Source organism: Pinus tabuliformis, chromosome 6, assembly GCF_031772625.1.
Source record: "Pinus tabuliformis cultivar Carrire ecotype Pingquan chromosome 6, CPIR1, whole genome shotgun sequence".
Lineage (NCBI taxonomy): Eukaryota > Viridiplantae > Streptophyta > Pinopsida > Pinales > Pinaceae > Pinus > Pinus tabuliformis.
The window spans coordinates 64785396-64791558 of record NC_142292.1 but is presented as its reverse complement, the minus strand read 5'-3'; positions in this window follow the sequence as shown (position 1 = coordinate 64791558).

Genomic DNA, 6163 nt, shown 5'->3' with positions numbered 1-6163 from the left:
GAAGAGTTGATGACCCAAATTTTTTAAACTTATACAACCTTGTAGAATCATCAACAATTCCAGTAGCTAAAATCTATCTAAAATCTCTTAGGTCCTTAATTACAACATCATGAGGTGAAAATTCAACGGTTTTACTATCGCCTGCATGAGTTATCTAATATACAGATAACTCAGGATAAGGTAGGAACACATAATGCATCATTAAATTGACCATTTTCTAGATGAATAGTTCCAATCCCTACAACACTAAGAGATCTATCATCACCAACATATATATATTTTTGGTGTTACAATCATTTAAAGAAGGAAACATGGCTTTGTTTTTGGCCCTGTGATAAGAAGCTCCAGAATCAGTGAATCACTCATGAGAATGAGAAGAAGAAGTTACATTTAGTGCATAACCTGACTGAGATGCTTGACAAACACATGCAGAAAGTTATATTCCTGAAGATGAAGTTGAAGTTGAAGTTGAAGAGTGCTCCAAATGGATGTTTTGCCTCTTCATTGCTGCTTCCAAGGCTTCCATCTTCTTAAAGCAATTGGATTCTAAGTGGCCATCCCGATTATAAAAGTTGCAATGTCTATCAGTCTTCTTCCCTTTGTTTTATCATTTTGTTGAGTTGATTTTTCATTCTAAGAATGAAATGGCTTAGGACCCTAGTTTGGTTTAGGACCATTCTTTTTATGATGTTGCTTCTTAGGATTCTTTAAACTTGGTTGTTGTTGAGCTGCTAAGACTTTCTTAGAAGAGATTCCAATATTAAGAATACCAAGATGTAAGATTTTTTATTGTTCTCTTATTAAAGAATCACAAAAGGCGTCAAAATAGGGGGACTTGTAGTCTTGTCCTTGAGAAATAAAGGCTTCTCTAGTAGAATGGAAGGTGGAAACAAACACCTTCCAAGAGAAGTCTAAGGATCTTGAACTTGGACAAAAAATATTCAATGGAAGAAAAATTATTAGGGTCCAACGTAAGCAACTCATTTTTGAGCTGATGGGCTCTAATTTCATTTTTAATTCCAAAAACTTTATTGACCTTTTTCATTGCTTCATTGGGGGTATAAATTTCTGCAATATATAATCTAAGGTATGGAGACATAAACATCCTTATCAATCCACGTGCTTGATCTTTCTTATTTTTCCATTTGACTTGCTTATCTTCAACTTGAGGTTTAGACTCTTGGCTTGAGGCTATTCTATAAAGACCTTTACTTCTAACTAAATCCACCATGTAGGATAGCCATTGCAAGTAGTTGGTGTTGTCAAGAATAACTAGGCATGGAATTTCCATTTTAAAAGAAACTGAAGTTGTATATGATGAAACTACGCATTCCAATCGAAATACCTCAAAAAATTAGGTCGATTAAAAAAACGGCTTTGAAAACGGCTTCCGGATAAAGAAGTTATGACTTTTTGAAGAAACATTGTTGAAGATGCCAAAGAACCACGCAAATGTTGGGAAGTTGATGATAGTGTTATATTTTAAAAAAAAATTCCCCTCTTTCCAAACTTAATCTAATTAGCTCACTTTAAAAAAATATTACTTTATGTGACTCACTTTTATAAATAAGTGAAAGTCACTTTTATAATGGTAATTTATGAACCTCTATTCTCATAAAGTAACTTTAAACCAAGTGAGCTAGTTTAAAAGATTAGTAATTTTTGGAAAGGAGGAAGGGTTTTTTTTTTTTTTGCTCACTGAAGCTTTGGGGTGTGCACTTGCTTGGAAAACCCCTTTTTTGCCTACAAAACAAAAAATACAACCACACAAACTAAACGAACAAGCAACAAGTATCCAAGGCTTATGGCTTAAAGTTAGATTTGACGGAAACTAAACATTTTCCTCAATGTTTCTGATTTTCCAAGATCACACTAACACACAATGGAAGAGAGAATCTTGTTTTTGGTTTGCCCAGACCGCACAGAGTCATGGGGCAAAGAGGACACGCAAAAATGAAAGATATAGATCCGGTAATATATTTTTTTATATATAGGAACTTAAACCAAAATAAACAGAGAGATAAATAACTATAACTGCAAATAAAGACAGTATACCTCCAAATCTTAAAAATGACATAGCTAGGCCTGCCAGAAACCTTTTCACATGAAAAGAAAGGGGTTCCTCACTAAAACAGATGCTCCTAACACAATAGAGCAGTCCTCTTGGCCCAAAAATAGTTAGAAACAATAGGTCTAGGAAACAATAGTCGGATGTAGTTGTACCGGCTTCAGATTTGAATCACCAACAAATGTGGCCCTCAAATGGCTTTGATACCATGTAGGAATTTATAGGGTAAGTTCCTCAGATAGAACACCAAAGGACACCACTCAAAAATAGATCACAGATTAGTACACTAGTATTCTTGACGTGGTTAAAACCCTCAAAGAGGGAAACAATCCACGGCCTAAGTCAACACAGCCACTTCAGGCAATTTATTAATGTAAAAGAAAGAAAATTTACATAAGCTTCTCTCGTGAACGGTCACCTAACAAATGACCCTCGCTCTTTAAATAGAGATTATGGACCAATCAAGTGTTAATCCACGGATCAAGTGTTGGTAATACCGAGGAGAGAATGAAATGTCAGATCACTTCATGTCTAGAGCATATCATGACCATCGGATTGTAAGTTACAAAAAAGTACATACTAAAGAAACACACTTTACCTAACTATACACTAGACCAAGCTATACTTAATTATTTCCTATGTGTCAGAACATCCTAACACTTCAATTGTATGGAGAATATAGCCTAGAAAAACAAACCCAAAAGTGCTTCGCTCTTCCTTCCTTGTGATAATGATTGTAGAATGAGTGAGTTTCCCAAGAACACTTCAAGTGTGGAACCCTTCTTTGGACGAGCTAGGGTTTTGAGGTCTTCTTTGATGCACTTAATTATTCCCTTTCAATATGATGAGAGGGTTAGTCTTTCTTGATGATTTATGGTCTTGATTTTCCTAGGATGATCTCTTTATACTTTTTCCCTAGACTATCCTTCTTCGTGTTTCCCTTCCTTGATGTACTCATATTAGATATAATACCAGGTTGAGAAATCTAGGGGGAAACAGGTGTAGGTGATTTCTATTACTTTGATAATTGCTTGTGATGTATTTTTACTTTACTTGATTAAATTCTTCTTTTCTTTATTATTATTAGTGTTCTCTATCATCAAATAGCTACCAAATCATAAAGAACAATGAAACAATAAGACAAAAAATATAGGCGATCAACCAGGGCCAACGCCTCTCCAACTAAGAGGAAAACCCACCAGAAAATTTCTCTTCTTATAGAATTTCAATTTAATAATTCCAAGACCTATGACTATTGACCGTTGACCAAGATCCTCCAAGACCAAGTCATCATTCCTTATTCAATATGTCTTTCTTTAAAATTGATCCTTGGCTCAAAGGGTGATCACATTGATTCCTTGATGATGACGACAACAATTTTTCCTGCTTTTCTTCCTTCAAGACAATGTTAGTTAAACTTGTTTCAAAACCTCAAATTTTGACCCTTATCCATATTTACATCTTGATGTAGTAGTTTTTCAATTTCAACATTTTCTACAATAACCCTAGCTCACACGTGTGGCTAGAAAATGGAAAAAATTTCCTCCTTTCTACTTTGCTTGACTTGACTTATTTTTCTTGTTATTTTAGATTGTAGAGGAGACCTTTCTTGACACAGAACTTGATCCTTAATGGTGGCTGCAATACTTTCTTCTGCAGAAGGATGTCTTAATACTTCACACATGTGGAGAATAGAGCCCAAAAAAATAGACCCAAAAGTGCTTCGCTCTTCCTTCCTCGTGATAATGATCATATAATGTGTGAGTTTCCCAAAAGCGCTTCAAGTGTGGAACCCTTCTTTGGATGAGCTAGGGTTTTGAGGTCTTCTTTGATGCTCTTAATTATTCCCTGTCAATATGATGAGAGGGTTAGTCCTTCTTGATGATTTATGGTCTTCATGTTTCCAAGATGATCTCTTTATACTTCGGCCCTACAGTATCCTTCTTTGTGTTTCCCTTCCTTGATGTAGTCACCTTAGCTCTGATACCATGTTGAGAAATATAGGGGGAAACAAGTGGAGGTAATTTATCTTACTTTGATAACTGCTTGTGATGTATTTTTACTTTAATTCATTAACTTCTTCTTTCCTTTATTATTATTAGTTTTCTTTATCATCAAACAACTACCAAACCATAAATAACAATGAGAAAATAAGAGACAAAATATAGGTGATCAACCAGGGCAAAAACCTCTCCAACTGAGAGGAAAACCCACCAGAATCATTCCTTTCTTATAGAATTTCAATTTAAGAATTCCAAGACTTATGACCGTTGACCAAGACCTCCAAGACCAAGTCATCCTTCCTTCTTGATGAGCTTTCCTTACACATCTTTCAATAACAAACTTTGACCTTCCAATAATTTCTACAACTTCGATCTAATAGCTTCAGCAACTTTGACCTAACAACTTCACAAGTTCGACCTTCATGCAACTTTAATAGTTTTGACCTAGTACCTTTATAGCTTCGATCTTGCAGCTTCACAGTTTCGACCTTACAGCTTCAAAACTTCGATCTTTCATCTTTACAACTTTGATGCAGCTTCAAAATTTCATGCAACCAAGAAGTTGTAGAAACCCTAACAAAAGAGAGAGAGAGAGAGAGAGAGAGGCCCAAAACCTCTAATCTTTATCTTCTTCTTCTACTTCTTCCTTTTCCAACTTCTATCTTGAGGATATCAAACTTGCTTGAGTGAGTAGGAAAATGAGGTCAAAATCCTTCTTATTTATAGGCTTGTGAGGCGTGCAAATTGCTATCTTGAGGTAAACTTGTCCCTTCATGTAGGCCAACTTGATCTTTGTGCCATGACGAGGTCTTGGAGGGTCTTTTGAATCTATATTGACTTAATAATTTTTTCTTTACAATATTTAACATGCCCAAATGGTTCTTCAATACATGAAAATGACTCAATTGATTTTATGACAAACCTAGAAGTACTCAATGGGTGCTTGACCTAAGAAAATAAATTTCTCTTGAACATGAAACCCATGCCTCAAGAACACAAATAATAAATTTATTTTTCTCTTTTCATTAAATATATAAAATCACTATGGCATTATGAATACCAAACCTAGTTACATATTTCAACAACATTTGATGGTCGGGAATAACTCAATATTCAGATAAGAGAGAGTCCTATGATATGAAGTATTGGGCATGAAACATTAGAGAAGAAACCCTTGGATTTGCCTAAAAGTTGGGAGATGATCGGTATGCATTATGTTGAAGACATTTGATGCCATGGGGAATCCTTTGTATAGTATCTCTTGTTAGTGTCAGTATATTCATCCCTACGTTAGAGATCAAATTCTCTTGTTGCATTGCATATTAGGTGTCCCGCTCAGTCAGCTACATTCCATTAGGTGCATGTATCATCTGACGGTAGTGGATTTCCTACAGTTCCCCTCATGTTATCTACCTGCTAGCTCATGTTTGTGCATTACAAAGCATATACAGTCATCTTTTGTCTTAGAGATTGCAAAGAATTTTGTTTTAGGGTTTCATTGCCATTTAGGTCTAGGGTTTCATTAGGGTTTCATCAAAAGGAGTTTCAAAATGTCCAATAACAACCAGCAGGCCATGAAGAGGTTCCAGCATCAATTAATTTCATCATCAAGTGCTCAAAAATGTGTCTTTCCTCAAAACTTTGTCTTGAGGAAAAACATAGTCTTTTTGCTTTTATGGTACAAATTTATGTAATTTGATTTTCTTCATATGTGAATCACTCCCTCTGTAACCCTAGTCTCTTTCCCTAGTCCCAGTAGCTCCAACTACCTACAAAACAAACAAAGCACAGGTCACTTAGTCCATCACAAGTTTTAATAAAGTGAAAAAAGTCCAAAAGCGGAGTCAAAAACCAAAGTTATTTTCAAAACTTTGCAAAAATGGGTTTTATGAGTCAAAAATTTAAAAGCTCCATATATAAGTCATTCCTTCAATTTCAAAAGATCATTTGCACTCCAAGACAAAGTGGAAGCAAGGCAAAGTCATGTTGGTGAGCAAGAGAGAGGAATTGGTGAAAATTGGCCAAAAAACAGTGGCGTTGTGCACTCAGCAGGCGCGTCGCATTGGGTTTGATGCACGGCACATACAGCCGG